This window comes from Pogona vitticeps, chromosome 2, assembly GCF_051106095.1.
Source record: "Pogona vitticeps strain Pit_001003342236 chromosome 2, PviZW2.1, whole genome shotgun sequence".
NCBI lineage: Eukaryota > Metazoa > Chordata > Lepidosauria > Squamata > Agamidae > Pogona > Pogona vitticeps.
Window position 1 is genome coordinate 9053093 of NC_135784.1, and position 9257 is coordinate 9062349.

A 9257-nucleotide genomic window follows, 5' to 3' on the forward strand; every position below is an offset into this window, starting at 1 on the left:
TGCTCACCTCCTTGCGGGTCCTCTTGGCAGGAAACTGGGAGGAAACTCGGGGATCAGAGGTGGGGGGCAAGAGGAGGCGGGGGGGCAGGCTTCCCACTTCTGGTTCCCCTTTGACACACCCGGGCCGGGAGCAGCTCCTCCTCTTCCCCCTTCAAGAGCTCTGTTTTCCTCAAGGGAAAGCAGGGCGGGGGGGGGGAGGAGGTGGGGAAGGGCCGGAGCCTCAAGGGGGGGCAGAAACAGGAGCAGGGAGACCCACGTGGGGGGAGAGTGTGTGAGAGCCTCCTGATTCCTCCCCCCCGCCAGCTGGGTCTGCCGAGCATTTCAGGGAAGCCCCCCCCAGGAAAAAAAGCAGGATGGAAAAAGATGCCCTCCAGCCCCCCCCCTTGGTGGCCCTCCTGGAGCAGAGCCTGTGGGATTGATCGAGCCACGGGGAGGGTGGGGGGAGTCCGAGGGGAAGTCTGGAAAAAAACCCTCCCCAGGCAAGGAAGGGGGCGGCAGGAGGTCTGTGATTAGTTTATTTGCTGAGGCTGCTTTCTTAAAAACAGAGGGGACCCGTCTAAGGTTAAGCATCCCTAGAAAAGCTCATTTGGAAGAATCAGGGGAAAATAAAGGGTCTGCAAAGGAACTGGAATAAACCGTAAATCTTGTTTAATGGTGATCATGAGGAGAAACCGCTGATCATGGGAAGTTTTTGATAGTAAGATGAAAAAAAATATTGGACATTTAGAAGAATTTAAAATCTGCAATAATTTAAGAAAGAGAAAAAGATAAGGTGATACAAGTTAAAAATAAATTAAAGGAATATAGGAACATCGAGTTATCTGGGTTTGGTCAAATCCAAGCGATTACGGGCAGAGGGAGATAGGAGGGCATAGCAGATAGTCTGCGTGTGTATTTGTCCGTGTGTGTATGTGTGCGCGTAAAGGTGGAAAGAATACAGGAAGGGAGGAATGGCAGAGGGAGGAATCTAACTCAGCTATGCTCGAGCTTCTTTTTGGACCATGGCCATAAATACAGGATGACAGGCTGAATTAAGATGGTATCAGTCACAAGACAAACCTTATAAGGTGTGTGAAGAGTTCCTTCCTCTCTCTGGCTCCCTTAAAATCTCCCAGGGCCTCCCGGAGAGTCCTGGCTCCCACCCCCACCCCATCCTTGAGAAGGGCTGCTCTAACCCGGTGTGACAACCCCAGACCTACTGGGATATGCCACACTTTCACTAAGCTGCCACCAACCATTCCCTGTAAGAAGTCACACAGACCAGGAATGGATTTTTAACAAATAAAGGAATAAGGTTTATTTAAATAACACACAGGGAAAATAAAATGATCAAGTGAATAAGATACAGTAACGTGGCTTAGTCTCAATCATACATACATCAGATTGGTTCACACAGAACACCTTACATTAAAGCACAGACCCTGAACCTATCAGTTCTGGCTTTCCATACAGACACCTGAACCTATCAGGTTGGTACTGACTGACACACAGTAGTACCCTGTCTGACACACAGACTCCCACTCAAGCTTCTTCTTCAGCTTCTCCTAACTTCTCCACACAAGCTCCACATATATATACAGTACAGCCCCTCCTCCTGATGTCCCGCCTTCCACTCCCCATAGGATGGAACTTTCCCTCCAAACCCATGACAGACAGGTAACATCAGTGCTGTATGTAACACCTCCCCTCTTTATAAGTTGTTTTGTAGGGGGAAAGCTAAAGTGCTTTTCTCCAAAAAACAACCTGGTTAAAACACACAAAAACAGTTATACATACAATATCATACTTACTTATACTTACACTCTAAGTTAAACATTTACCATTTACAATACATCAAGTTACCTTTATTCATACAAACCACGCATGTTTAATAAACAAATACATTTAACCTTTGGTCATTAAAATATATACATAGTCCATGTTTCTTTCGCCGTCTTCATTCTTCGGGTCTTCTTGACAAGGCGTCAGCAGCACAGTTCACTGACCCTCTGACCACCTTCACTTCAAAGTCATAGTCCTGCAGGTTTAAAGCCCACCTCATAAGTTTACTATTGTGGGTTTTCATTGTCTTTAACCATTGCAGTGGTGAATGGTCAGTGCACAGAATAAAATGTCTTCCCCAGATGTAAGGCTTGGCCTTCTGGATCGCGTAGACTATGGCCAGGCACTCCTTCTCCATGGTTGCCAAATGTCTCTCACCTTTCTGGAGTTTCCTACTCAGGTAGGACACTGGATGCTGGTCACCATTTTCATCCTCCTGGCAAAGAACTGCTCCTACCCCGCTGTTAGACGCATCGGTGTAGATGATAAACTCCCGGTCGAAGTCTGGAGCACGCAGCCCTGGATAGTTGATGAGGGCCTCCTTCAACCTCTGGAACGCCTCCTCACAGTCGCTGGTCCACGGGATGCGGTCATCAGTCTTCTTCTGCGTCAGATCGGTCAGCGGAGCCGCAATCTCGCTAAACCTCGGGATGAACTTTCTGTAGTAGCCCACCAACCCAAGAAATGATTTGACTTTTCTCTTGGTGTTGGGCCTGGGCCAATCACGAACTGCTTCTATCTTGGCCTCTAGGGGTTTTATCACTCCTCCCCCTACTATGTGACCCAAGTATTTTATTTCTGGGCTACCCAGCTGCAGTTTGTTCTCTTTGCAGGGCCTAGGCCAAAGCACTTCCTCCCCTGGGTCAAAGTGCCTCTCCCTGGCTTTCTGGTCATCCCAAGCTTTCTTTCTGACCTTTTGAGCTTGCAGGGTCTCTGCTGCTAGTTCTAGGTTTCTCTTTAGGTCATTCCTTAAAGATTCTATATATGTCACAATGTCTTGTGGGTCATCCTGGGTGATCTGCTCCCAATTTTGTTTGATTAAATCGGGTGGCCCTTTCACCCTTCTCCCAAACAAAAGTTCAAACGGACTGAACCCGGTACTGGCTTGTGGCACTGATCGATAAGCAAACAAAAGGGATTGCAGCTTCTGGTCCCAATTGTTTGGATTCTCTGCCAAGTAAGCCCTAATCATGCGCATCAGAGTCCCATTGAACTTCTCCGTTAACCCATTACTTTCAGGGTGATAGGCAGTGGTTTCCTTGTGCTTAATTCCACAGATTTGCCATAACCGTTTCATGAGCTTCGATGTAAACGATGCGCCCAAATCTGTGATTATTTCTGAGGCGAATCCCATCCTGGACATATACCCCACCAAGGCATCTGCCACTGTGTTAGTTTCAATGTTAGTCAAGGGTATGGCTTCAGGGTACCTCGTGGCATGGTCCACAATGGTGAGAATGAACCTGTTCCCCCTCTTTGTGGCCTTGGGCAAAGGTCCCACAATATCCACCCCTATGCATTTGAACGGAGTGTCAATCACAGGCAAAGGGCACAACTTTGCTTTGGTCCTGTCGCGGCTATTCCCCTGCCTTTGACACACATCACATTGTTTACAGAACTCTTTGATCTGCTTCCCTATTTCAGGCCAGTAAAAATTCTGTGTGATTCTCTGCTGTGTTTTGTTCACCCCTAAGTGCGCAGCAAACATGTCAGAGTGCCCCCTTTGTAAGATCATGGGGCGATACTTTTCAGGTACCACTAGCTGACTTCTGATCCCATCTCCCCCTTTTGAGATATTCCTCAGGGTCTCTCTATATAAAATTCCCTTTTTCTCTCGAAATCTCACTGGGGTTTCAGGTGTTAGCTGGGCGTCTGTCACCTGTTCAAAACATTTTTGGAGAGTGGCGTCTGCCTTTTGCTCTTGGCCAAATCTGCTGTCTGTGGTCAAGGTTTCCACCTCAGCTTCTGAACTCCCCCCACCTGCTTCCGTCTCGGGCTCATCAGTACCCCCTTGAACTGTCCCCGTGGTGGCTTGTGAGCGTGTAATCACTAGCACCCGTTTCACATGTTCAGCCAGGTCATTTCCCACGAGCACGGCTGCTGGCAGAGTCGATGAAATCGCTAGCCGCCAAACTCCCCTCCAGCCTTGAAAGTACACAGGTACCTCAGCTACTGGCAGTGAGATCACCTGTCCCTCAATCCCTGCCACCTTTATGCTCTCATTTGGGATTACATACTCCCTAGGAATAATATCTGGATGGCACAGGGTCACCTGGGAACAAGTATCCCTTAACCCCCGATACCGATGGTCAAGTATTCCTACGTCCACCCCTGCTGTTTCAAACAACCGTGAATCTGTTCTCACTAGCAAGCAGCGCTTGACCTCCACAAGAGGACCATTTTCCTCAGCCTGATCAGCAGATGTCACTGTTCCAGATTGAGTAGCCATGGCAACAGGCTCCCTCAGTGACAAGGAGCTTTGCTCTTTCTGGACACAGAACACAGCTTTTGGCTTGGTTCCACTCAAATCATGAGGCACATTTCCTTTTAGCTGCTTCAATTTCTCACACTCTGAGATTAGATGGCCCTTTCCTTGACAGAAATAACATTTTCTGCTGTATTTGGAGTCTTTCTCATCTGGTTTTGGTTTTCCCTCCAAAATCTGAGGTCTTTGTGGTTTCATGTCTGAGGGCTTCCCTTCAACATGGGCCCCTCCCCCTTGCTGGTTTTTCCCTGGTCCCTGAGAGTACTTGCTGTAGGTTTCTTTAGGTTTACCTATCGATTTCCCCTCACCTAAGGGCTTTCTTATTTGGGAAATAAAATCTGCGATCTCTGCCACTTCTGCCACAGATTTCGGTTTCCTCTCCCTCACCTGGAACTTCAGTTCCCCATGCAGGACTGAATAAAACTGTTCCAGCGCTATCAGGTCTTTGAGCTGCTGGTAGGTCTCTGTCCCCTCCTGCGACAGCCATTTCTCTAGCAGCCTCACCAGTTGGGCCCCCACTTGGGTAAAAGTCTGCTCTGGTTTCTTTGTGAGGGACCTGAATCTCTGCCTCAGCTGTTCTGCATTTATCCCATGTCTGGCAAACACCAGTTTTTTAAACTCAGAGAAGTCTTTTAGCAGCTCCTCTGGCATCTCTGCATAGACTTCTGCCAGGCTGCCACTGATTAAAGATCGCATGATGGTCATCTTCTCAGTTTCCCTTACTGAGAAGTCCACAAACGCTCTTTCCACGAGGGAAAAGAACACCTCAGGACAATCTCCCTTGTGGTACACAGGGAATTTCTTCAGGTCAGTTTTAGACAATTGGCCTCCCTCAGAATCCCCATTGTTATTATTGTTCTGATTCATCAGTTCCAATTTTCTCAACTCAAACGCCATTTTCTCTCTCTCCAATCTTTCTGCTCTTTCCATTCTCTCTCTCTCTAACTCAAATTGCCTTTGTTTCTCTCTTTCCCTTTCCTCCATTTTTTCTCTCTCTAATCTTTCCTCCATTTCAAATTGCCTCATCCTCAGTTCATGCTGTTGGGCTATGAGCATTTTTTTGAGTTCTGGGTTCTGTTCTCCCGTGCTGTCATCCTGCACTGAGCCAAATTCATCCTCAGAACCTTGGTCTACCTGGGGTTCCCTCGCTTCACCCATTTCTGCCATTTGGCTTCGAGTCAAGGGCATAATCCCCCCCCCCAGAACAGGCTGCTTTCTAAAGTCAAGCCTCAAAATAAAGCGACCACTTTTTTTTTCTCTTTTGCCTCAGAACCAGCCTTCTATAGATTGCTGCTGTTCTTCAGCACTAACTTGCAACTGTTGCCAGCCGGAGTCCACCCCCCTCTGCTAGGCCTCTCAGCAGACAAGCTAGATCACTGTTATTTCACACAGCTTTGCCTCAGCTTTTTTCCCGCCAAAACAGGCTGCCTCAGAGCTCCCTAATCTAGTCCCACCAATCTGAGGTTACACGTTCTTCCACTAGCGTACCTCCCCGTGAGGTAAGCCTAGAAGATTACCTACGTGCTCTCAGATTGTCCCTGACTAGACCCCCCTTGCTCTGGGCACACTTGCCAAGGCTTTGCTGGACCACTGGACAACTGGACCAGTCGTAACCCACACGCTGGACACCAATCAATGTGACAACCCCAGACCTACTGGGATATGCCACACTTTCACTAAGCTGCCACCAACCATTCCCTGTAAGAAGTCACACAGACCAGGAATGGATTTTTAACAAATAAAGGAATAAGGTTTATTTAAATAACACACAGGGAAAATAAAATGATCAAGTGAATAAGATACAGTAACGTGGCTTAGTCTCAATCATACATACATCAGATTGGTTCACACAGAACACCTTACATTAAAGCACAGACCCTGAACCTATCAGTTCTGGCTTCCCATACAGACACCTGAACCTATCAGGTTGGTACTGACTGACACACAGTAGTACCCTGTCTGACACACAGACTCCCACTCAAGCTTCTTCTTCAGCTTCTCCTAACTTCTCCACACAAGCTCCACATATATATACAGTACAGCCCCTCCTCCTGATGTCCCGCCTTCCACTCCCCATAGGATGGAACTTTCCCTCCAAACCCATGACAGACAGGTAACATCAGTGCTGTATGTAACACCCGGCAGGGCTGGGAGCTAAAAGAATAACACTCTGCACATGTTCAGAGAGGCAGCGTGGCAGATAACTGCACAGGGACTCCTGCAATCTGGGCTCAAAGTCCCACGTGGCCCAGGAAACTCACCGGTCGTGTGCATGCTTCCGGGGGGCCTTCCTTTGGCAAATCCGAGGTCTCTCCCCCCCTCCCCCCGCCCCCGGTTTGGCTGGAAGTTACTTCATAGGCTATGAAACGAAGCGGAAAGAACGGAAGGGAAGGGAAGAAGACGGAGGTTTCACACCCGACTAGTCCTCTGCGAGGGGTGGAGAAGAACAGGTCTGGACAAGCCCATCTCCGTGGCCTCTCAGTCCCTCAAGAGTGGCTATGGAAGACCTGGGGGGGTGGCAGCCACTTCCCCAAAAGGCTCCCTGGGGCTGCCAGCGATAGGGCTCCAATCCCCCGACATCCTTATCCAAGCTGCAGAAAGAAACACAATCCTGCTGATGGGAGAGTAGCTGGCTGGAGAGCTCTGGGGTTCAGTATCAGTGGATGGGGAGCCGGAGGTTGGGAGTTCAATTCTCCCCCCCCATCGGACGCCTCCCGTGAGAAGAGCCAGCCGGTGAAGCCTTGGGCCAGCTCCACCGTCCCAAAAGGAAGAAAAGGGGGAAACCGCCTCTGATGACTCTCTCCCTGGGGAACTTTGGGGAAAAGGTCACCCAAGTCAGAACGAGCTTGATGATGGCAATAAAAAGAGCTCACCTGCCTTGCAAAGGTTGGAGGGATCTGGCGTTTGATCTCTCTTCTTTCGGTCCTGGGAAGAACCGGGAGAGATCGGCTCTGTCTCCCTGAGAGAAGAGAAGAAGCCAAAGGATCCCTCCGGAGAGATCCCAGGAGGAAGGAAGAGGAAAAGTCTTTCCCTCTGGAAGGCTGCCTTTCTCCTTCTTACATCCGGTGGGGCAGAGAAAGGAGCAGCCGAGGAAGGAAAACAGCTGGGAGGGAAGGAGGGAAGGGCCTTTTTCAAACATGACGGCTCTGAATGGCGCTTCCAGGAGAAAGCCCCCCCCCCCACCAGAGGAGCCTCTTCCTTGCAGCCTGGAGAGCTCGGCAGAGGATCCTCTCCTGGGGGGGAGGGAAGATCTCCTTTCCACCTCTACCCCAGTGGCCTTCCCTCTCTCAGAAAAAAGGGGGGATTTTCCCGCAATGCTACCAGGAGGGAGGAAATCCCTCCACCCAACCACCCCACCCCTCTTCCTGCAGGGGATCCACAGACTGGGATCTGGTCGGTCGGGGGATCTGGTCGGCCCTTCTCCTCCATCCAGAGCCACTGAACCAAGTGCTTCTGAAGAGTCTCCTTCAAACACCAGAAAGGGAGGGGGGTCCAGAAGAGGCTCAGGAGGGCAGGCCACCCATGGGGGGGATGGAGGGAGGGAGCCCCATTGCCCCCTCTTCTCCCCCAAAGCCCTATTTCTGGGACTCCCTTGTGTCCCCCCCTTTGTAGCCCCCTCCCTCCCTCTCTCCTCCCCCTTCGCCCCATAGCTGACAGGTGGGGGGGCTTAAAGTAATTTTCCAAGCCTGGGCCAAAGGAGGGGGTGTTGCCTGGAGAAAAGAGAACTTGGAGGAGGGGGGGAGAAAAAGCTACAAGGGACCTTCCCTCCTCTACCCCTCTGCCACACCACACACCCCCCCGGAAAAAGGGTGCATTCAGGATGTGGGGGGAAAAAGGGTGTCCTCGCTGGAAAGCCCAGGAGGACACACACACACACACGCACGCACGCACGCACACGGGCGAGGAAATCCTTCTCAAAGCAAAAAGGTGCAGCCTCCCCCACCCCCGCTTTCTCCCTTCTCATTTCTCCAAGGCGTCTCTGTGGGTTTTTTGGGGGGTCCCCCTTTTTCCAACGACGGGATTTCCTGCAACCACGGCTTTTGTGCCGAATCCCCAGGGTGAGAGATCTGGGGCAAGATTTTCTTCGCAGGAAAGCCAGGGAGCTCCCACCAAAGACCCACAAATGAAAGGTGTGGGTGTTTTGCTGGGGGGGGGAATCGAGACCCCTCCCAGGCTTCCCCTCTGCCCCCTCCCGAAAGTCCCCCCAAGGCTGAAGAGAAGGACAAAAAACAGGCGCCTCTCCTCCTGCCTCCCCCTTGCAAGGCATTGCAGACCCAGGGGGAGGAGGAGACCCATCCCGGATGGCTCTGGCTGGGGGGGGGGGTCGGGGGGCGAATCTCTTTTTAAAAACATCTCTCTCTGCAACCCCTTTGCCCCCCCCACCCCGCCCCGGTCTTGAATCTCCCGATATTGCTCACCTCCTTGCCGGGTCATCTGGCGGGGAAACTCGCGAGGAAGCCCTTCCCCTCCCCCCTTTGCAAAGGGGCCTTTCATCCTAGACGTGGGGGGGAGGAGGAAGGGGGCGGGGCGGGCTTCCCACCTCCTCCTCCGGTTCGCCCCCCGCTTTCATAGCGCTGCGGGGGGGAGGGGGGTCCCACAACAAAGCGGGTGTCGGGGGGGAGGGAGAGCGGAAGGGGCCAAACTTTAAGGGGAGCAGAAGCAGGAGCGGGGAGACCCACTTGGGGGTTGGGAAACCCCCCTTAATTAAGAAAAAGCAGGGAGGGCGCCGCGTGGGTCCTTTCCCTGCGCAGCTCAACCCCTTTTTGGAGAAACGCCCTCCAGCGATTTGCACACCCCCTTGGTGGCCTTCCTGAAGCGGACCCCCCCCCCAATGGCCAGCGCCCTCCCCGAGGAAGGAAAGCCAGCCCGAGATCGATCCATTGGGGGAAGGAGGGGGAGGAGTCTGAGGGGAAGGCTGGAGCCCCCTGGGCGGTGAGGGAGGGGGAGGCAG

The 9257-nt window shown here is 51.6% G+C and overlaps 1 long non-coding RNA gene across 1 annotated transcript in view; it reads right to left on the reverse strand.

Annotated features, from left to right (window-relative positions):
• The window catches only part of LOC144587444 (uncharacterized), a 75484-nt gene that overhangs the window by 64899 nt on the left and 1328 nt on the right, over positions 1 to 9257 (reverse strand). The gene's annotated exons all lie outside the window — the stretch shown is intronic.